Below are 24,203 nucleotides of genomic sequence, written 5' to 3'. Positions count from 1 at the left end.
GCGTAGAGAGAGAGAGAGAGAGAAAGAGAGAGAGAGAGTCACAGTATATTATTCAGAACTTCCATATAATTAGATCAATTAGGAACACGTGTACTGCATGAAAACAAATCAGGAAATGAAACCAAAGCAGAAAAAAATAAATTATAATAATAAATACCATCAAACAAGCAACAATACAAACAGCAAGATTGGCGAGGCAGCGAAGTGATGTATTACAACGCACACTGCTCGGGTCACACGGCACTTACTGTAAAGAAGCGAAACGTTATACATGAAAAGGTGGAAAGGAGGGAGCGTAACCGAAGGAGGAGGAAGAGGAGGAGGAGGACAAGGAGGAGGAAGATGAGGAGCAACGCATGAGGAGGGGAACGACGAGGAGGACGAGGAGAAGAACAAGGAACAGCGCTTAGGAAAGAGGAGGAGGGGAAAGAGGGGCGGACGACGATGAGGAGTAAGAGAATGAGGAGCAAGGTATTGGAAGAAGGAGGAAGAGAAGAAGGAGGACGAGGAGGAAGAGAAGGATGAGGAGAACGAGGAGGAAAGCATGGGAAGAAGGAGGACGAGGAGGAAGAGAAGGATGAGGAGAACGAGGAACAAAGGATGGAAAGAAGGAGGACGAAAAGCAAAGGATGGGAAGGAGGGCGAAGACGACGAAGGGGAAAACGAGGAGGAGGAAGAGGAAGAGGACGAGGAGCAAGGCATGGGAAGGGCAGACGTGCTCCCGCCGAGCCTGCTATTATAGGTGACCACAACCACGACAAGCGTGACCAATTGATAACGGATGGCGTCATTACTGCCGCCGCCGCGACCTCACACCTCATTCAGGAAAACAACTGGCGCCACACCCACACCCCCTGCCATCGCCTCCACCTCCATTCCTGCAACCACATCTAATGCCATACCTCCTCTATAAGACAGTTACGAAACACACACACACACACACACACACACACACACACATATACACATTCTCTCTCTCTCTCTCTCTTGGCAACAACTCTAAGAGGCGAGCGGTGCTTTTCACTCGGGTGTCTCAGTCTCACTTGTAAGCCACGCAGTTTCATCTTCACCTGTCAGCCACACCTCAGCGGCACTCCCGTCAGCCACACACACATAACGCCACCGCTCTTAGGATACCACTCCACCACCCCACGCCACATCACCGCCTCGGTTTCTCTGCCACACCTGCCGTCTCTCCTTGAAGCAATTTTCCTTAAATTCTTGAAGGAGTCAAAAGCTTCAAAGTCCGTCTCGGAGTCTCAGTGTAAGCCCGAGAATGAAGCTTCAAAGGGAGTTCAAATACTGTAGTCGTAAAGCTAGTTCTTCCGTCTCTTCCTTCGCTTCTTCTTCCTCCTTCTCCAGCTGTAAGTAGAGAACAGAACCAGGAGCTGTGGTGAAGGACACACTGGAAGGATTTGCATTATAATCGACATTTTGGTCTAACAACAAGCAGCGCTTCACCGCCACCTCTCCATATCTTCCTCCTCCTTGTGAATTCTTTCTCTCTTCCTCCTAGCAACTTCTTTCTCAGCCAACCGAGAAAATGCTTTGACTCTCTCATATATATTATTTATTTCGTCTTCACAAATGCCTCCGCCGCACTTTGTTCCTTGGAAACACGCGCACATATCTATAATACTGTGTGATATATATACGAAGGTTCTCTCTCTCTCTCTCTCTCTCTCTCTCTCTCTCTCTCTCTCTCTCTCTCTCTCTCTCTCTCTCTCTCTCTCTCTCTCTCTCGTATTTATTCCCTCAACATTAAAACCGTTCAAGCACAGACGTCATCACACTTGAAGCAGCACGTGCAATTCTTTTCCTTTTTATTGCCCTTTTACCTCAGATAATATGAATTTTATTCGGCTGACTTCCTCTTCCCTCCTTTCTTTTTTTTTTCTTTCTTCTCTCTCTTTCTCGTCCTTTTCGTTATTTCTTTCTGCTTGGTGACGAAAGCTGGCGGGAGGAGTGAAGCGTCCGTCAGCGGCTGGGAGATGGCCGGGCCAGCAGCAAAAAGTTTCCGTCCCTCACATTTATCTCTGAGAATTAATAATAAAACTCGGTCGATGTGTTGTGAAAGTGTAACGTTCCATCCCTCGCTCCCTCCTCCATCACCTCCCTTCCTCCCACGTCACCTCCTCTCTTCTCTTCTCTCCTCTCCTCTCCCAGCCGGTCTTTTCCGTTCTTGCACAGGAAAAGTCCACATGCCCAAGTCAAGTCTCTCTCTCTCTCTCTCTCTCTCTCTCTCTCTCTCTCTCTCTCTCTCTCTCTCTCTCTCTCTCTCTCTCTCTCTCTTAGCAGTGAAATCTTTATTTAATATTTTTCTTTTCCTTGTTCTTTATTGTGAGTGTGTTTCGTAATTTTCTGGCTTTAGAAATTTGTTTTATAGATTTACATCCCTCGAGAGTCACATGTCATGTTCTTGCATCATGCCTTGCGATACGTAAGACTCATTTTTCCTCTGCAGATTTTTTATTTATTCGCTGTTTGAAACTTACGCGGAAAAAAAGTGAGTAATGATGGTATGTTCAAGTCACTTCAAAAACTTCATGTGTGTACGTATATAAACATGAATTTTGTTCCCTATTTGCATACATGATTTGGGTTTTCGCATCTAAACAAGTGTAATGTGTGCGTGTGAAAATTATTGATTGTCCCTCTTGTTGAAACGTAGATGAAAACTTTTCCTTAACTTCCTCATACATAAACTCTCTCTCTCTCTCTCTCTCTCTCTCTCTCTCTCTCTCTCTCTCTCTCTCTCTCTCTCTCTCTCTCTCTCTCTCTCTCTCTCTCTCTGACCTCCATTACTAATCTGTACCTGAAATTGGTGGAAGCTTCGACTGAGTTTCCTGTAAATTAAAATCTGTCCAGGTGATAAGATGTCATGAGCAGACTAATTAAGATTTAGGTGAGGCCTGCCGCTGCAGGTTCAGGTGATCTGGGTCCTGGTGGGCTCTTTTTGTCCTTCCCTGTAAACAAGAGATGCGAATATAGCTATTTTTCTTCAACTCTTTCCTTCTCCTCTCTTTCCCTCCGGTTTTCAAGACTTGGTTATAATTTAAGGCAGATGGTGATGGTGGTGTCAATGCAGGAGGTTAGAGGATGTTTTCGTGGTTAAGTTGTTAAGATAGAAATAGAAAGTTCGTTTTTAGTTTCTGAATTTCGTTTTTGCTTTGAGAGATGGAGATGGATATATAAATGGATAGGTAAATTAATACGCAGGTAGATAAAATAAGTAGATTTTTTGTTTGATAGAGAGAGAGAGAGAGAGAGAGAGAGAGAGAGAGAGAGAGAGAGAGAGAGAGAGAGAGAGAGAGAGAGAGAGAGAGAGAGAGAAAGTTTGTGTGTGCGTGTGTGTGTGTAATTTTATATTTATCACTATTTCCTTTTATATATGTATTGTTATTCTTCTCTGTAGTGAACTGTGGCTTCCGTTTCCTTTCCGGTCTTTGGTCCATCACACTTCACATCCTTTGGTTCGGTCCTGCCTCACCACCACCACCACCACCACCACCACCTCCACCTCCACCACCATCACCACCATTTTCACTCCCTCACCTCTAACATCCTTGACCATCCAACACCTCTTGCCTGCCTGCCTGCCTGCCTGCCTGCCTGCCTGCCTTGCCTGCCCTCACCACTCTCCTCTTCTTCCCCCTCCTTCACCTCCCCCATCCTCCTTCCCCTCCTCTTCCTCCTCCTCCCCCTCCCCCTTCTCCTCCAACACCAGCTGGTTCCGTTATTACCACATATTTCATACTTCACTGCAAACTCCGCCATATTGAAATCAAGCGACACCACCAAAGAAAACCATTTTGCTCTGAACCCGTGAGGCATAAATTAACTGGCGTGAATTATTCTGCAGCGGACTCTAAGCATATTAAGGAAAAATGGAAAATGCAAGCAAGAGAGGCGTTAAAATATATCTTCTTCTAATGTAACAGCAAAATACTACTTTATAACATACAATTTAATACAGTGTGAAATAATGTTTACTGCTGCTGCTGTTGCTGCTGCTGTTGCTGCTGTTGTTGCTGCTGCTGCTGCTGTTGCTGTTGTTGTTGTTGTTGTTGTTGTTGTTGTTGTTGTTGTTGTTGTTGTTGTTGTTGTTGTTGTTGCTGCTGCTGCTGCTACTGCTGATGATGATGCTGTAGTGGGTTGTGGAGGTGGTGCTACTGCTGTTACTGCAGCTGCTACTGCTGCTGCTGCTACTACTACTACTACCACTACCACTACCACTACCACTACCGCTACCACTACCACTACTACTACTACTACTACTACTACTACTACTACTACTACTACTACTACTACTACTACTGCTACTACTACTACTACTACTACTACTGTTACTACTACTATAACTACCACTAATACGGCTATTAATAATAATAATAATAATAATAATGATAATAATAATGATAATAATGATGATGATGATGATGATGATGATGATGATGATGATGATAATAATAAAAATAATAATAATAATAATAATAGTAATAACAACAATAACAACAACAACAACAACAACAACAATAATAATAATAGTAATAATGATAATAATAATAATAATAATAATAATAATAATAATAATAATAATAATAATAATAATAAAAATATCATCATCATCATCATCATCATCATCATCATCATCATCATCATGTTGACGTTAAAAAGGAGAAGGTCAGCATGAAAAGTGAGACTAGTAATTATTAATTCAGACTTTTTTTTTATTTTTAATTTGTTTATGATTCATAAACAAAGGAGTGAGTTCAGAGCAGAACTATCCTCCACCTCCACCTCCTCCTCCTCCACCTCCTCCTCCTCCTCCTCCTCCTCCTCCTCCTCCTCCTCCTCCTCCTCTTTGTCCTCCTCCTCTTCCTCCTCCTCTTTCTCATCCTGTTCTTTCTGCGTCGTTGTTGATCAAATAACATTATTGTTATTATTATTATTATTATTATTATTATTATTATTATTATTATTATTATTATTTTTATTATTATTATTATTATCATTATTGTTTTTATCGTTGTTGTTGTTGTTGTTGTTGTTGTTGTTGTTACCAGTACTACCAACAGTTATAGTAGTAATTGTCCTTCTAGTTGCAGCAACATCAGTAGTAGTAGTAGTAGTAGTAGTAGTAGTAGTAGTAGTAGTAGTAGTAGTAGTAGTAGTAGTAGAAGTAGTAGTAGCATCTGCAACAGCATCATCGGCATCATCATGAGCATCAGCAGGGTTAGTAGTAGTAGTAGTAGTAGTAGTAGTAGTAGTAGTAGTAGTAAGCAAGGGTAGAACAAGCCGTATTTACATATCAAAGTAAATTTGCATATAAAGTATACGTGACTTGATGCATTTCCCGCCGAGCACAGCTTGTTGTCCCTCCTGATGATGATGGTGTGTGTGTGTGTGTGTGTGTGTGTGTGTGTGTGTGTGTGTGTGTGTGTGTGTGTGTGTGTGTGTGTGTGTGCGTGCGCGCGCGCGTCATTTGTTACCCTTTCTTTCTCTCCCAACGCACATGAAGAGAAGCAGTAGCAATATTGATTATGATATATGCGTACACTGACTTACACACACACACACACACACACACACACACACACACACACACACACACACACACACACGAAAATAATGTGTAAAAACTACACACCCTTCACCACCACGACCACCACCAGCACCACCACACCACCACCACCACCACCACCACCACCACCACCACCACACCCTTGACTCCCTCCCCCTGACAAGTGATCCTCGTTAGACACATTTTGCGCCGCACTGTAACCCACCACAGAAGTGCATTAGGGAGGGATTCCGTTTAATTGATTCGAGAATTACGTCCATAATCTACAAGCTGCTTATATCATTTTTTTCCCCCTTAATCCCTTCACCATCTTCGTGCAATACAGTGCTTCGCTATATAACGTCATTAGGGCGAAAGTCTGTATGCCTGGCTATAGAAGTTTTAGCCCCTGTGGCGTTTGAGTATGTTGGCATTTTTTCACGTATCCCTCTTTTTTCATATGGTTGTTTATTTTTGTGTTCACACGCGTGGTTTTCGCTCTTATGGCTTCTGATGTAGTGTGTAGCCCTTTATTGCCCCGTGTTGCAACCCCAAAGGACGGGGAGGGACAAAAGCTCTCTGCAAAATGGGGGTCTACAAAGGGCTGGATGGGGAATGGGTGGCAAGGGAGAGGCGAAGAGAGGAAGAGGGAGAGGGAGAGGGAACGGGAAGAGAAGAGGAGCCTTAACGGTTAAGCTTTGTGTATGTGTGAGAGAGAGAGAGAGAGAGAGAGAGAGAGAGAGAGAGAGAGAGAGAGAGAGAGAGAGAGAGAGAGAGAGAGAGAGAGAGAGAAGACAAAACACAACATAACTAGAGAAACATCATTGCATATTCCCAAAATGTCCCCAAAGCTACTATTGCTACCGTACTCTTATTTCCGTTTCTTTTCCCTATTCTTTGCTCTCTTCTCTCCTTCCTCCTCCCCTTTCCTCCTCCTCCTCATCCTCCTCCTCCTCATCCTCCTCCTCCTCCTCCTCCTCCTCCTCCTCCTCCTCCTCCTCCTCCTCCTCCTCCTCCTCCGTTCGTTGCCGTGCTGAGGATAGCAATAGTCACGTTCTTATCGCTTCTCTAGCACTTGTTTCCTCTCTTCTTATGTTGCACGAGACGCCAGAATATTGCGAGTATTACTGAGGGATCTGAGAGGGAGTGTTTCTTATCTCGCCAAGCCAAGAGCGCCGGAGATACGGTGATTACAGGACGGATGGGCAGTGCTGGTAGTGGTGGTGGTGGCCCTGTGTTTGAGTGGTTGTGGTAGTGGTGGTGGTGTTCGGAAAATTTCGTTTGTATTAGCTCTAGTGTATTTAAATGGAGTAAGTATTGTAGTAGGAGTGATGGTTGTTGTAGTAATGGTGGTGGTGGTGGTAGTGGAAAATTAATTGTAGTTGCAGTAGTAGTAGTAGTAGTAGTAGTAGTGGAGGTAGTAGCTGTAGTAGTAGTAGTAGTAAAGATGATAGTGATAACAGTAGTGGTAATAATATGCCATTATTACTACTTCAACTGCTACAGCCAATAATAATAATAATACGTCCATTTTAGTCAGCGATAGGCAGGTAAGTAGGCAGCTGAGGTGTGCTATAAACAACATGCAAACTAAACCACACGTGTTGGCTGGCTAGGCAAGTGGAATCCTTTGATGGCCCTCGGGAAGCCCACACACTTGACAGCGACATCCTGATGGCACAATGATAGCAACCTTTATGGCAACCCCTGATGCTTGATGACAATGAAACATACCACGAACGTTATTAGTCTGACAGCAATAACAATACTAGAAGTCCGACACTAGTAAACACAATGAGGCCGCTGCAACCGACATTCCTTCCAGCCAGCGCTTTGGGACATGAATGCCTCCATCTAGGCCCACGATGAGTGTGGTAAGATTTTTTCAACCGGAGGGAACCATCGCCTACAACGGGTCTCAGAGGGGCCCAGATATCCCATCATTGGGCAGCATAATGGGAACAGAGCATCCCTTCGGGGTATTGAAGGATAGGTAAGAGTGAGCAGGATAGCTTGATTCACCGGCGCCACTCACAGAAGTTTGAGAAGGTGAAAAGGACTTTTTTGGTTTGTTTGTATAACTTGAGAGGAACAAAGAATCCATCCTGCATTGCTATTAGTTGTGGTGAGGTCTAAACAGGAATGAGTCTTGCCATATTCCCATGCGGTGTGTACTCCATTTCTATGTGACTTTTAGGTTTGTTTTTAAAAGTAAGAGGAACAAAGTATCCGGCCAGTATTGCTATTAGTCGTGGTGGAGTCAAAAGATGGAGAAGTGTTGGTATATTCTCATGCAGTGCGTACTCCATTTCCATGCAGCTTATATACCAAAAGAGTAATTAACACAAGCATTACCAAGCATAAACTTCCTGCAAAAGAAGGCCAGTAGCAAGGCCTGGCACCAGAAGCGGAAATGCAGCATGAAGGGGCCAACAATTGCTTTTCTTTTTCACTTCTCTATAATATGTGTGACTGTGTATATTTCATGGCGAAAATAGGACGTATGTACATGCATTAGAGTCAGAGAGAGAGAGAGAGAGAGAGAGAGAGAGAGAGAGAGAGAGAGAGAGAGAGAGAGAGAGAGAGAGAGCGCTTTCTTCCCGTTGATGTCATTGTTCCAAGGGAGGCCAGTTGTTGGGCGAGGGATGAGGTAATCTGCCTAATAAAGGTTGAGGTGGTCAAGTGTGTGGTGCTGACGTGCAAACATTGCGAGGCTGTGAATGTAACTGATGATGGATGTAGTAGTAGTAATACGTAGTAGTAGTAGTAGTAGTAGTAGTTGTTGTAATAGTAGTAGTAGAAGTAACAGCAATAGTAGAAATAGTATTAGTAGTAGTTGTTGTTGTTGTAATGCAAAAACAATAATAACAACACCAGCAGCAGCAGCAGCAGCAACAACAACAACAACAACAACAACAACAACAACAACAACAACAACAACAACAACAACAATAATAATGAGGAGTAAATAAATGAATAAAGAGTAAATATATAAATAATATTAATACTAATCTCATCATCCGGTCCGTGACCCCGATTGACTAAAACTTTTTCCATGAATGTAATGAAGTGTCAGATTTGTTTTTCCTGTGACACGTATATATATAAATATTTTTTTTTTATACTCGTGAAATATATGTCCTTTTTTCATATATATATATATATATATATATATATATATATATATATATATATATATATATATATATATATATATATATATATATATATATATATATATATATATATACTTGATAAATACATGCGTGTGTGTATCAGTCTCTCTCTCTCTCTCTCTCTCTCTCTCTCTCTCTCTCTCTCTCTCTCTCTCTCTCTCTGTCTCGTATTGAATATTAAATCGATGTGAATCACGTTTGTTCCTTTCCGAGGCTTGTGCTGTCACGTCTTGCCATAAATAATCACTCCTAAACCTAACATGAATCTGTGCTAATAGGCTGATTGTACGTTATAGTGTACATCATCTTTTTTGCCTGTCAGGTGGAAGGAATTAATTGATGCTCCTTTTAAAACATTGCTTCATATGCATAACCTGTTGTGGAACCATTGATTACGAAGAGGCAGAAAGCGAACTTGTCAATTTTTTTCCCTCCTAACAAGTATGAGATAAATGATAACGCGAGTACTGATTTTGTATTTTAGTTTTTAGTTTTCTTATATTTCCTTGGTGTGGGGGGGTGGAGGGGGCAGGTAGCGGCATGAAGGCATTACTGAAGAGGTTAATGGCGAGTCTGCGGTGGGCGGTTCTAATGGTCTGGTCGCAGCGGTGGAAACTGTGGTGATTTAATGCTTGGTGGTGTAGGTCGTGGTTGCTCAAATCATACCTTTCGCTTGGCTGATGTTATATATTATTGCTACTGATGTCAGGCCGGGGGTGAGGCGGAGGTTGCACGGCACTTTGTCTCCAGCTCCCAGATGTGGGTGGTGTGCGGCGACTGTGCGTGGTAATGGGATGGGATGGGATAGTCCGTGCGTGGCGGTAGGATTGGATGGGATGCGATGAGATGTGATGAGATGGGAACGGGGATAGGATGGGATACGGTGATGGGATGCAGTGGGATGGGATGGTGAGGAAGGGGGGACTTTGGGTTGGGATAATACAGGATGTTATAAGAGCATAATAAAAAAAATATCAGAGAATTAGGGAAGCTGCAAAAAGCCGTCAGGCCTACACGTGGCCATTCCCTGCTTGCAAAATACCTAACTATCCCCATCTGTCATTCTCATCCATAAATTTCTGTATCTGTTGCAGTGAGAGAGAGAGAGAGAGAGAGAGAGAGAGAGAGAGAGAGAGAGAGAGAGAGAGAGAGAGAGAGAGAGAGAGAGAAAGAGAAATAACTACGCAGAAGAAGAGAGAGAGACACACACAAACAGACATACACCAACACACGCACATACAGAGCTTGTGGCTTTCCTCAGAGGTGGTCGGCGGCTGGCGGGAAGGAAGGAAGGTTCTGAGGGCGCCAGGTTATACTTATAGTGGTGGTTGTGGTGTTGCGAGGCCCATAAAGAGTGAAGAGGAGCCGGCCCGGAGTGGTGGAGAAGAGGAGGGACCACAAAGACCAGGATACGGTTATAGTCTTGAAGGACAGAAGGGAGTTGCATGAGGGCGGTAATGGCGGTGAAGCGCAGGAGGTGGAGGGCCCTTCAGGGGTGGGACGAAGGGCTGCGGAGGGAGGGAAAAGGGGGAGGGTTATGGCAGGAAAGTGAAAAATAGAAGAAGAGGGAAATATTCTGCGAGGAGACTGAGAGAGAGGGAGGGAGGGAGATTGAGCGAGAGAGAGAGAGAGAGAGAGAGAGAGAGAGAGAGAGAGAGAGAGAGAGAGAGAGAGAGAGAGAGAGAGAGAGAGCAAAAATCCGACGAGGTTAGTAAAGGGTGTAAAGAGTCAAGAAAAAAATAATGGAAAAGGAAGAGGAGAAGGAAGTAAGGAGAGAAGTGGATATGAGGAGTAACAAAAAGTAAACCTAAATTTTTTTCTAATAAATAGAGGAAAAATGAAATACAGACAAATGTTATTCAAAGTCATGCTGGAAAAAAAGACGAATTAATCTAAAAATAGAAAAAAGAAAGGCAGGAAGTCTCTAAAGAAAATACACGATAAAAAATAGAGAATTGTTTCACCATAATTTTTGCGATAACTTGAATTTTTAAAGAAAACTTAAAACCACAACCTCTTTTTCCACTTACAAAACCACAGACTTTTTTCCTTTTAATGTCGCTCTTTTCTTTTACTTGGATGAATGAAACATAACCATTGACGCGGAACGAAAGTTTATCTTTAGAACACGGATATAACAGTGAAGCTCTTGACACTCTCTCTCTCTCTCTCTCTCTCTCTCTCTCTCTCTCTCTCTCTCTCTCTCTCTCTCTCTCTCTCTCTCTCTCTCTCTCTCTCTCTCTCTCTCTCTCTCTCTCTCTCTCCAGCCTTCCCTATTCAGTGGATATCTACACACCTCCTCCTCCTCCTCCTCCAGCCAGCGCTATTCACTCACAGCTTTCTTTGCAACGCGTTTCATTCTAGTCTTTCTGTCTGCTTCCCATCGTAAAATCCGTCTATTCTATTCTCCATTTACCTCCACATTCTCCTCTCCTCCCTCCTCTCCTCTCCTCTCCTCTCCTCTCCTCTCCTCTCTCCCGACCTCTCTCCCTTCCTCCTTCCTTAATACCTCATCTCACCTCCTACACTTTTCCCTCTTATCTTTTTCCTTGTTGTAATCTTCTCCTTCTCTCCTCATTCTCCGTATCCTCTTCGTTCTTCTCTCTTCGCACTTCCTCCTCCTACTCCTCCTCCTCTTCCTCTTCTCTTTCTTGCGCTGTTTCCTCTTTCCTCAGCCGTGCCAGAGGCCTCTCAGCTCGGTTCTGTTAAACCTAAAACATAAAGAATCAGAAATGAATAGTTGAGTGTGAAAACAAGGAGGAGAGAGGAAGAGGAGTGCCGGCAGGAAGAGAAAGGATGAAAGGTTGGGAGAGGAGAGCAGAGAGGCACAACGAAGGATGGAGAGGGAGGAGAGGAGGCAAGGGGGAGAATGAGAGCTAGGATGCAAGGATGGGGGAGGGTAAAGTGTTGGTTCTTTGAAAGGAGTGTAAGAGGAAAGGAAAGAGAGAGACAGAAAGAGAGGAGGGAAATTAAGGAAAGGAGGAATAGAAGTAAAGGTAGAAAGGGAGGAAGAGGAGGAGGAGGAGGAAAGGAGGGGGGTAGAAAAGACCAGGCCTCTGTGAATCGAAACTCTGGGTTATTTCCACACATTAAACTCTTGCGTCGCTCTGAGGATATGGTGCGTGAAAAATGGGATTCTTCTTCTTTTTTTTTTACTCTCTCTCTCTCTCTCTCTCTCTCTCTCTCTCTCTCTCTCTCTCTCTCTCTCTCTCTCTCTCTCTCTCTCTCCTCGTCTATGTATGCCTCTCCTCCTCACCCGTTTTGTTTACTTTCCATTACTTAGAATCGTCCTCCCTTGCAAAGCTCAACCAGGAAGCATTTAAAAACACGTCAAGGAAAATATGTGGAACGTGAAAACCACTTGTCTTGAACGTTTTTGGTGGCACGTTTGTTGTTCCCAGCTGATCACAGAGGGTACGGTTAGAGAGAGGGAGAGGGAGAAAGAGAGAGAGGAAGGAAGAGGGAGAGGGAGAGGGACAGAAATGACGTCTCAAAGGATTTTAGATTTTAACAATTTTTCTATTATTTCAGCAAATTTATTAGGGATGGAAGGTTGTTTTCTTTGGAAGTTTTCGTTTTACTTCTCTTTTCTTCCTTTTTTCTTTCCTCCCTCCCTCCCTCCCTCCCTCCCTCCCCTCCCCTCCCTCCCGTTTTTCTTTGATGTACGCGGGACCGGCAAGGAGGACTGACTGTTTTCCTCCTCAAAATAATTATGGTTTCTTGAAAAAAAAAAAACCGATGGTGGAAAAAAAAATGCTAATCGAGGGAAAAGTTTAAAGCCTCCGTAGGGAAAGGAATTAAAACTGTTTTCCTTAATTACTCTCTCTCTCTCTCTCTCTCTCTCTCTCTCTCTCTCTCTCTCTCTCTCTCTCTCTCTCTCTCTGACGGAGGGGAGGGCGGAGATGACACCAGCTTTCCGCCTCCAGTTTGTGGTTAGCTTTACGCCAAATTAAACCTTATGAACTACGGTACGCAATACATTATGTCTATTATTGCGACATTGACGATCATGCCAGAGAGAGAGAGAGAGAGAGAGAGAGAGAGAGAGAGAGAGAGAGAGAGAGAGAGAGACACGTGGGAATTCCTTGCTATCTTGTTATCTTTCACAGTGTAATGAAAATCTGTAATTGGAATGAACGTGCTGACTGACATCTTTATTATTACCCGTGAAAGTTCGTTTGTCAAGAAAATGTCTCCATCTTCTTCTTCTTCTTCTTCTTCTTCTTTTTCTTCTTTTTTTCTTCTTTTTTCTTCTTCTTCTTCTTCTTCTTCTTCTTCTTCTTCTTCTTCTTCTTCTTCTTCTTCTTCTTCTTCTTCTTCTTCTTTTACTGCTACTTCTTCTTTTACTACTACTCCTTTTCTTCTTCTTCTTCTTCTTCTTCTTCTTCTTCTTCTTCTTCTTCTTCTTCTTCTTCTTCTTTTTCTTCTTTTACTGCTAGTTCTTTTTACTCTTTTTCTTCTTCTTCTTCTTCTTCTTCTTCTTCTTCTTCTTCTTCTTCTTCTTCTTCTTCTTCTTTTCTTCTTCTTTTTCTTCTTTTTTTCTTCTTCTTTTATTTACATGTCTTTTTTCTCTTATTTCTTCTATTTCTTCTTTTACTTTTTTTAATTCTATGTTTTGTCCTTTTGAATACCCAAGAAGAGCACCACATCTGACCCCTTGCCGGCCATACCTGATGCACAAGACCTTCGCTGTCACAAAAGAACAATTTCGGGTCCATTTTCCGTGCGAAATGTTTCCTTGTGTGGCATCTTTACGTAGGGCAGCAATTTGTGAGGACCAGCGAGGGTTGCGGGAGGCTGTGTAGGGATGGCCGGGGGACGTCAAGCGCCAGAGCTTGGTCATCGGAGTGGAGGGAACAGCTGAGGGTGACGGTGGGTGAGGAGACGCCGAGTGTAGAAAAGAAAGTGTGCCACGAGGGAGTGCGGGTGACAGGAAGGCAAATACTTCAAAGAATAGTTGACATCATAAAAACACGTAATTGGTATCATAGACAAGAGTGTTATTACGGAAACACCTGGGGCGAATGTGCTTGTGTGCTTAAATTTTATTAATCGTGTTGATGCCGCACATTATCTGAAGTAGCCAAGCCAGTGACACAAATATTTGGAAGGTTCATTCACCCCGAACAGACATGAGATGAAAGTGTTCAGGAAGTTCAGGGCTCATAACTCACCATAGGGACATTAAGGTACGCAACATCCTTTGTCTCACAGGAAGCGAGATCCTGTCACAGTTCGGGTCTCTGTCCCTCGCCTGCATGTGGGTTTATTTATCAGGTGTTGTGATTTCATTCCGCCGCCAGTCATCACTTAGCTGTACATAGGATCCGTTTATTCTTGGCTCTTCGTAGTCAGGTGGAGGAAAGGGAGGCAGGTGCGAGTCAGCAGGACTTACTAAAACCAGCATCACTCTTACAGATATTGTGCAAAGAGAGAGAGAGAGAGAGAACGTGCCGTGACATATTAATTGGTAGATGAGAACTGACCGCTGCCTGGCTGGGAGCATTTCAGTGTAAAGCAAAGTAATATTAAGGAAAGTTATCGGAGTAACTCTTAAATAATTTCACAGAAGCAGAGATAGATAAAGAAAGAAAAAATAAAATTACCATAGAAGTTAAGATTTGTTCTGCGAGCCAGGAATACTTTCTATTTCCTGTTAGCAATAAAGGAAGCAGTGCAAGCGAGAATTTTAGATGAAGAACACTGAAGAGGACATGTGCATTTTTTATCTGCGTGCTAGCACCGAGCTTGTAGTCTTCTATTATGCACAGGCTATACGCGGTCCCTGCCGGTCATGTGTTCATGCTGGTATCCCGTGGAGAGAGAAAAAAAAAAGATTGCAACTTGGTGAAAACAATGAAAAAAGGGGCGGAGCAAAAAGTCATGAGGATAAAACGATAAAACAGGTGGGGACGTAAAAATAGAAAAAAGAGGAGAGTCCAGGGGATGAAGGAAAGTCTCAGAGAAAAGGATCGGGTAAAAAGTCTAAGAAAATACATAGTTTTATGAAGAGGAAGGAACGAAATGGAAAGAAAAAATAACACTGCTCTCTCCAGTGAGGAAAATAAGTGAAGAAGGAAGTTCCTACAGAATTATTAAAGAGGAAAATAGAAGAAAGAACTAAAAAAACAGGAAAAATGGGAGGGAAAAAGAGGGGAGTGGCATCACCTTCTAAAGGGGAGAGCACGAGGGAAAAATGTCAAATATTAGAAAAAATGCAAATAAGCAGAGACGTCACAGAAAGATTAAAAGTAAATAAATCCTGGAGAGAGGAAGGAGCGAGCGACGAGAAACAGTGAGAGAGAGAGAGAGAGAGAGAGAGAGAGAGAGAGAGAGAGAGAGAGAGAGAGAGAGAGAGAGAGAGAGAGAGAGACCCGCAACACATGTGCCAGGGCGTCGAGGGCGTGGACAACCCCCTGCCATTATAGAGTTCGTCGCCGTGGTTGCCTCCCCTGATGACGACATAATGAGAGAGAGAGAGAGAGAGAGAGAGAGAGAGAGAGAGAGAGAGAGAGAGAGAGAGAGAGAGAGAGAGAGAGAGAGAGAGACCATCCCTCCCTTTATACCTCCACACAGGGAAAAGGCAGCGTCTTTACAGGAGGCAATGCAGGAAGAGAGGAGGAGAAAAAGGAGAGGAGGATAAGAAAAGAACGGAAAAATAAAACAAACGAAGGTACAATGGAAAAAGAGAGGAGAAGAAGAGAAGTAAGGAACAGAGACAAGTACAAATAATAAAGGTATTCAAGGTGGCGGCAGACGAGGAGGCGGAGTACAGCATCTGGTGTGTTATAGGCAATGTGATAACTACCATGAATTTCACGGCCTTAGTGGAGCGTGAGTGTGTATGCTCTGGGACGCTGACGGAGGAGGAGCAGGAGAGAAAGGCGGGAGGAGCAGGAGGAAGGGAGAATAAGTAGAATGAAAGAGGCGGGGGAGTGAGGGGAGAGGAGGCGTGCAGAGGGGAAGATGTCACGCTCTACAAATATAGTTAAGAGAGGGAGGACATTGGTATATATAAGCTTGACCTCAAATTTTTCCCTCACACGATTTGGGGAGAGAGAGAGAGAGAGAGAGAGAGAGAGAGAGAGAGAGAGAGAGAGAGAGAGAGAGAGAGAGAGAGAGAGAGAGAGACTTTTTTGCCTCTCTATATATGTAATTCAAGTTTTTATCCACACATATTTAAAATCTTATTAAAACAACGAATTTCGAGTTTAGGTGACAAGCCAAAGAAATAGAAAACTAATAAAAAAATAAATAAATAAATAAAGGAGGCTCTTAGCTAATACCAAAGGAAATTATTATTAGGGAACAGACAATAAAGAAAGAAATCGAAAATAAAGCAACAGACACAACATTCTTACCTCCTCTCTCTCTCTCTCTCTCTCTCTCTCTCTCTCTCTCTCTCTGGCAGGAATCTCAGGCATCCTTTATTAGATGTCTACAAGTTTATTTGCCGTAGAAAAACATTGCTCAGAGGCCGCGAGAAAAGGTGATCCCAAAGCGACCTCGCCCATTCCTCCTCCTCTTACTCCTCCTCCTTCTCCTCACCCTCCTCGCCCTCCTCCTCCATTCTTCTGTATTCTCTTTAATCATTCTTTTCTTTACTCACTTTTCTTCCTTTCTTTTCACATCATCGCCTGGCCAAATCGTAAATGCTCTTGTAAATTGTGAAGGTTTTTATTTTTTTCCTACATTTTTGGTTGTCAGTGATGCTGCTACTAATGGAATACTAGAGGAATGTCAGGTAGTTTGGTTGACTGATTAAATAGAGAGGAGTACTGAAACTTACAAATGAAATAATAAACAACAAGGAATCGTAGTAATATCCTTTCCCTTCCCCTCACTTCTTCCTCCCTTCTCCTTTGAGACTCTGACCCTCCCTCCTTCACCCTACCTCCCTCTCACTCTCCGCCCCCTGCCTCACCCTTCGCTCCTATCATATCCCAGCACCCACATTATCCATCACAGACTTACTCCACACTACTTTCATCCGCGGACGTCTAGAAAGCACAGCCCCACTCCCACAGCATCCCCACTTCCTTATCCAAACCCTCATTTCTGTCCTATCTACATTACCCATCACACTTATTCCACACTACACCAGGCAGTGGCGTCATCAATCATCCACTGCTAAGAACAACACTCATACAGAATTCATCCATCATCATCCTGACCCTCCACCTATCTCCTATCCATGCATCCACATTATCCACACTTATTCCACACTATTCGCCTTCAACTCCTCCACCACATCATCCTACATCTTTATTCTACCCCGTCACTCTCACACCACCGTCTCACAGCCCTCAAGACGCAGCAGACAGCCCGCCTGGTCCGGACGTTGCTGTGTCCCCCGCTCGTGTTTGGAGTGGCCTCCATAAAACTTGCAGGTCTGGCGGTGCATGAACGACCCAGCCTCTCCCACACCGGAGATAAAACACACTCTTACTCCGGATTAAATCACAAGCACACGAGAACTCCTGTTTCTCTCTTTTTTTTTTTTTTTTTTATCGTTCTTCTGTCTTTCTTTTTCTTTTTTTTTTTTTTTGGGGGGATGTACCGTATTTTTTATTATTTTTTTATTTTGTGGTTGCTGTAATCGTTTGGTTGCCTTTTTTGTTTGTGTCGTTGTCTTTTCTCTTTTTTTCTTCATTTCCTTCATTTTTCTTATGCTTTTTTTTTCTTTCTTATTTTCTCTACCATTTTTGGCAACTGATACAACATCAACATCAGCAGCAGCAACAACAACAACAACAACAACAACAACAACAACAACGACTACTACTACTACTACTACTACTACTACTATTACTACTACTACTACTACTACTACTACTACTACTACTAGTACTACTACTGCTACTACTACTGCCGCCGCTACCCTAGTTACTTCTCATTTTTCTCCTTCCTCTACTCTAATCCTTTTTATTCGTTTCCTTCATGGTTCCCTCCCTTCCCTCCTCCTCCTCCTTCTCCTCCTCCTCCTCCTCCTCCTCCTCCTCCTCCTCCTCCTCCTCCTCCTCCTCCTCCTCCTCCTCTGTATTTCTCCCTCCGCCGCAGTATTTGCCGAGGGAGGAATATCATAGTGCCACATCCGTCTCGTGGCTACATAAAGAAGATGAAGAGGCGCGATAAAATTATTGTTCCCTCTTGAATTTGCACTCTCTCTCTCTCTCTCTCTCTCTCTCTCTCTCTCTCTCTCTCTCTCTCTCTCTCTCTCTCTCTCTCTCTCTCTCTCTCTCACGTATTCGGTTAGTTCTGTATATAACAATGAGAAAAAACACATTTTAACTCAGAAAATTTTGCTAAAGTATGTGTAATAAATCTTAGTATATACCTGAGATGAAAATCTCTTAGTATCTGAAGAGCGAATGAAACCCATGTAAACATCACGAATTAAAAGGAAGGACAAAGTGCCGTGGAAAACTCTCAGTTGTTCTGTGGTAAATGTTTAGAGCTCATGTACTTTAAGACTGTCCCAAGTAGTGATGTGACAGAGTTCAATGAGTTTAATGTCTGTAAAATCTTTAATGTCGAGTAAAATCTTTCTTAATTAGGATACGAGTGAAATCTTTTTGTTAGTAATGAGGATACGAGTAAAATCTTCCTTTTTAGTAGTGAGGATACGAGTAAAATCTTCCTCTTCGTAATGAGGATACGAGTAAAATCTCCCTTTTAGTAGTTAGGATAAGAGTAAAATCTCCCTTTTAGTAGTGAGGATACCTGGGACATAATAGATCAACGCATAGACGTGAATCTACATAATCAAAGTTCTCATATAACGAGAACGAGATGTATGTAAACTAGGGAAGTGCTTTATATCAAGAACCACACAAAGATCTAGAAGAATTAGGAACGCCAGAAGTTGAGATACATGCATTTGTCCGATATTACTTTTTTTTTTTTTCATCTAAACATGTCGTCTAATAACACCACTTCATTAAGCAATCTTATCTTCCCTTACTCTCACGCAAATTCAACACCTGTCTCAGATTATCATGCGAAATATGCCCGATACTGTATTTTTTTCCTTTTCGTCTAAACATTACGTATTATTAACATTACTCCCTTGTCCAACTCCATCACACTTTACTCTCATCCAAACAGAACGTGTGCGTCAGATTCTCATGCGAACTTCCTATGTCTATATAAGAGGGAGTAGGAAGCTCACACCTCGCACCTCGCATCCCCAGCAGCAGAAGTACCAGAAGCAAGAGGAGAAGTAGGGACGGCGTGTTGTGAGCGAGGATGCATATCTGACGCAACTTAGCATTACCAGAGCGTGGCAGCACATTAGGCAAGGCGCGCTGCTCGCCTAAGACAAACACGAGGAAGGTAACTCATCCATAACTGCGAAATACCTGTACTTGGAGGTGTAATTAGCGAGGAGACCTGAAGATTAAGCTGGTTTTAGTACAGCCTCACCCTCTTCTATTTTCTCTCTCTCTCTCTCTCTCTCTCTCTCTCTCTCTCTCTCTCTCTCTCTCTCTCTCTCTCTCTCTCTCTCTCTCTCTCTCTCTCTCTCTCCTCTATTTTGAACACATTCATATTCTCCTGTTTTCCCTTCTGTGCCTCCCTTTTCTCTCCCCTCTCTTCTGCCCTCTGCTAACCTCTCGCCTCCTCCTCCTCCTCCTCCTGTTCTCCGTCTAGCTAATTAATAATGAGGTGCAGTGGGTCTTAAAGTGATTTACGGTTGCAGAAGGTAATTACTGAGGGGAGGAAAAGAGGCATTACATTTTTCTTTCATTTATCATATTCTGCTCTCTCTCTCTCTCTCTCTCTCTCTCTCTCTCTCTCTCTCTCTCTCTCTCTCTCTCTCTCTCTTGGTAATCACAGTCACGCTTCTTCTTCTATGCACTCTTTACCTTCTTCTGTGTTGCGTCCCCTTTTCCTTACGTCTCTTTTGTTCTCACTGCTCCCCTCTCTCTCTCTCCCTCTCTCTCTCTCTCTCTCTCTCTCTCTCTCTCTCTCTCTCTCTCTCTCTCTCTCTCTCTCTCTCTCTCTCTCTCTCTCTCTCTCTCTCCCTTTGCCTCACCCTCATTCCATTCTTCTCCCCCTTGCTATTTCACACTTTTATCCCTCCGCTTTACATTCTTTTTGTTATTCTGCCGTGTCCCTAGTCTCTCTCTCTCTCTCTCTCTCTCTCTCTCTCTCTCTCTCTCTCTCTCTCTCTCTCTCTCTCTCTCTCTCTCTCTCTCTCTCTCTCTCTCTCTCTCTCTCTCTCTCTCTCTCTCTCTCTCTCTCTCTCTCTCTCTCTCTCTCTCTCTCTCTCTCTCTCTCTCTCTCTCTCTCCCAGTAGCGCCCCGCTAGACATTAAATGCACTACCCATCACCCTTACTCCATAAAACAACCCAATAGTCTCCCATAGCGACCTCCCTTAACCTATTTTCTCTCTCTCTCTCTCTCTCTCTCTCTCTCTCTCTCTCTCTCTCTCTCTCTCTCTCTCTCTCTCTCTCTCTCTCTCTCTCTCTCTCTCTCTTTCTAACAGCCTTGCAGATCCTAACACCCGCCTCGCCCAGTTCTCGCAGAGTAGGGCAAGATAACAACGCTTAACAACCTCCCAGCACAAAAGCCGTGTTTCCCAGCGGCTTCTCTCGCTACGGCGCTCTCGACTCTGCCTGGGCCTTCCTGGAAAGGTGAGCCTGCTGTTTTCTTTGGTCTCATTGGCTTTCGGAACACTTCTGAGCAACATCTTCACTACATACATTCAAAAGGCTATACGTATTTGGTGTTGCACGGGTTTTTAAAGATGTTTCTATGGTTGTAGTGACAGATTAACAAGATTTTGACGTTATGAAAAGGAGAAAGATTCTTCATAATCCGGTTAATCATCACTTTGGCCTTGGAAAATAGTCGTAGTGAGAAAGAGAAGCATTTCTGAATACGGACCTTACTTCCAACTGGCACCAACCCAGCCCGTCTTTACCTAGCCCCGCGTAGTCTCAGCCGATATGCAAGCCGCTAATCAAGGCCATTGTGCCGAGTAACGAATAGTGGTGTAGGGAGATGAGAGGAAAAGAGAATAGTACTGTAGGGGTTTGGGAGAGAGGGAGAGTAGTTTGAGTGTGGGATAGAGAGAGAGTAGTTTGAGTGTGGGATAGAGAGAGAGAGAGAGAGAGAGAGAGAGAGAGAGAGAGAGAGAGAGAGAGAGAGAGAGAGAGAGAGAGAGAGAGAGACAAAAATAGACATACAAGAATGGGAGAGAGGAGAAAACTGCAATAGAACTACTACTCTTGTCCTCATCCATCCTCTGCCACCTCTCTCTCTCTCTCTCTCTCTCTCTCTCTCTCTCTCTCTCTCTCTCTCTCTCTCTCTCTCTCTCTCTCTCTCTCTCTCTCTCTTTGTCAATACCCTTCATCATGTAAACCTTTTATGTTTTGCTATGAGGAGTAAACATCGCCACCACCACCACCACCACTACCACGACAGACAACAAGAACTCTCATAAAATTAACAAAAACAATGTGAGTATTTATTTCTTACTGATTTTACTATGATCATTGCTTTTACTATTACTACTACTACTACTATTACTACTACTACTACTGCTACTACTACTCAAAAAAACCTTCATTATATTGTAGTGCACGAGGCTTTCTTACCACCACCACCACCACCACTACCGCCTGTTTAGTTTTGCTGCTGCTGGCGCCATAATTTATCCTGTTTCCATTCATGATATTACTGCTATCGACAACAGCAACAACAGCAATAACAACAACAAGATTACCAAGAAGAAGAAGAAGAAGAAGAAGAAGAAGAAGAAGAAGATTAAGAACGATGACAACAACAACAACAACTGCTGCTACTACTTCTACTACTACTACTTCTACTACTACTACTACTACTACTACTTCCACGATGACAATAATGATATCAGTGAGAACAAGAAAGAAGAAAAGTCATGAGCATTCACAGCTTTCGTAGTCATCATCATCATCATCATCATTATTATCTTCAGTAACAATGAGTAACAACAAAACAACAAAACAACAAGAACAACAACAACAACAATACAAGTAGGTACAGTACTAACCCACAGCCATCAAATAAACTCAAATTTAAATACAACTACAACATAAACACCACCACCACCATCATCACCCTCACCGTCACCATCACCAAAGCCACCACCACCACCACCAACAACAACAACAACAACAACAACAACAATAATAACAACGACATCATTAACTGCAACAACAAGAACAACAATAGCAACATTAGCGGTAACAAAAACACCACCACTCTCTATCACCCCCCTCCTCACCACCCCACAGTGACACATGCTAAAGGGATTACCAGCAGCACTTACCAAGCAGTGACAACAGTGCCCAGAATAGTGTAGTGGTGGTGGTGGCGATGGTGGTGGTGGTGGTGGTGGTGGTGGTGGTGGTATTAGTAGTGATGGTGGTGGTGGTGGTAGTGTTGGTATGAATGGGTATGAGGGGAGAGTGAGCTACCACTTTTTTCACAGACAGATAGAGAGAGAGAGAGAGAGAGAGAGAGAGAGAGAGAGAGAGAGAGAGAGAGAGAGAGAGAGAGAGAGAGAGAGAGTGGGGGAGAAAAAAAGGAAAAAAAAAACGAGAACAAACACACCCACACACACACACACACACACACACACACACACACACACACACACACACACACACACACACACACACACACACAGCACAGCACAGCACAACACGACACAAAATCCCTCAAAATAAAGTAAATAAATGAAAACACATTGAAATAACTAAAGAATAATAAGGAAACATTCTCCAAAAAAAGGTCTTTCACCTCAGAACACATATAACAGATACAAAGAACATAAAAAAGTAAAAAAAAAAAAAAGAAGAAATAAAGACAAGAGAAGACAAGTCCTAATAAAGGTATTACTGCATTTTTGCAAGTACGTGTGAATGTAGGGGAGAGAAGGGGGGAGGAAAAGGTAGGGAAGGGAGCGGGGAGCATGGGAGGGGCGGAGGAAAGTTTATGTGTACTTCCTGTGGGGTGAGGAGGAGAGGGGAGGCTTTATGAGAGCCGTGAGGAGGGAGAAGGAGAGGAGAGAAGAGAGAAGAGAGAAGAGAGAGAGAGAGAGAGAGAGAGAGAGAGAGAGAGAGAGAGAGAGAGAGAGAGAGAGAGAGAGAGAGAGAGGAGAAGTATTAAGTGGGAAAATGACTGTGTTTATGGAGACAAAACTAAGGAAAAGGGCTAGGGTGCGAGAGGGCTGAAAGAGGGAGAGGAGAGGAGAGAGGAAGGAAGGAAGGAGGAAGAAAGAAAGGAAAATGAAAACCTCGAACAATGACGTCAAGGAGGGAAGGAGAATTAGCATGAGGAGAAAAATTAAGAAGTAAGTGGAGCCGCAGAAGTCCCCGAGTGTTGACGAGGTAGTTGTGTTTCCCTGCTTCCTGTTTCTGTTCGCTTGTGTACTTTTAAGGCAACGGCTGGACGACATAAGCTGCAAGAAGACGTGGTGAAGAATGGATCAGAGAGAGAGAGAGAGAGAGAGAGGGCGGGGGACGGAGGGAGAGGGAGGAGAGAGAAAGGGAGAGGAAAGAAGTGTGTATATACGACTCTTTCATCACCATCTTCTCCTTTTATCTTGTCTCCCTCTCTTTCTCATCCTCCATTCCTTCATTTTTCTGCCTCCTCCATCTTTCATCAGTGTCCCTTTCCTATAATCCATTTTATTACGCTCTTTATACCCTCTCTTACCTTCCACTCCCTCCCTCGCAGCCCCTCGCTTCTATTCTCCACTCTCCTATTAATTTCCTCTCTCTCTATTTCTCTCTCTCTCTCTCTCTCTCTCTCTCTCTCTCTCTCTCTCTCTCTCTCTCTCTCTCTCTCTCTCTCTCTCTCTCTCTCCCTTTCTCTCTCTCTCTGACAAGAACCCATAGCAACATCCAAACACCTCCCTTCCCAGGTTTGTGGCATCAGTACTGTATTTACATAACACCAGAAGGGCACACGAACTGAAGGTAATGGATTAGTAACTTCATTATGACAGTCACTTTGAAATTTGTGTCTCTTTGCTGTCCGTCAGTCAAATATGCGTGTGCGGGGTTGGATGGGAAGACACTATCTCTCTCTCTCTCTCTCTCTCTCTCTCTCTCTCTCTCTCTCTCTCTCTCTCTCTCTCTCTCTCTCTCTCTCTCTCTGGGTTGGAAAGGGGAGTTATTTGGTCTATAATGAGTAAGGAATGGGCTTGTACGGTAAGGTGCGTTGTAAGAGAGAGAGAGAGAGAGAGAGAGAGAGAGAGAGAGAGAGAGAGAGAGAGACGTGAGGGTGTACACTACCTCACCCTCTCTCTCTAAAAATGAAGATGACTTATTTTTCGCTTCCTCCCTCTTTTTCTTTCGTTCCCTCTTTCATCATAGCTTTCTTCCTTCCATTCATTTCTCTTTGTTTCTTTCATTCATGTATTCTTTCATTCATTCTCTTCGTTTCATCACACCTTTCTATTTAAATTATT

General features: G+C 43.4%; 1 long non-coding RNA gene across 1 annotated transcript in view; it reads left to right on the top strand.

Moving 5' to 3' along the window:
* LOC135101112 (uncharacterized) overlaps positions 1-24,203 on the top strand; it is a 231,176-nt gene that overhangs the window by 178,003 nt on the left and 28,970 nt on the right. Inside the window, exons 4-5 of the long non-coding RNA XR_010269033.1 lie at positions 18,847-19,074; positions 20,237-20,376. This is a non-coding gene — a long non-coding RNA (uncharacterized LOC135101112). The remainder of the gene's footprint in view (positions 1-18,846; positions 19,075-20,236; positions 20,377-24,203) is intronic.

Source organism: Scylla paramamosain, chromosome 6, assembly GCF_035594125.1.
Source record: "Scylla paramamosain isolate STU-SP2022 chromosome 6, ASM3559412v1, whole genome shotgun sequence".
NCBI classification, from domain to species: Eukaryota; Metazoa; Arthropoda; class Malacostraca; order Decapoda; family Portunidae; genus Scylla; species Scylla paramamosain.
Note: the sequence above shows the minus strand (reverse complement) of the source record. Positions and strands in the feature narration are given on the sequence as shown.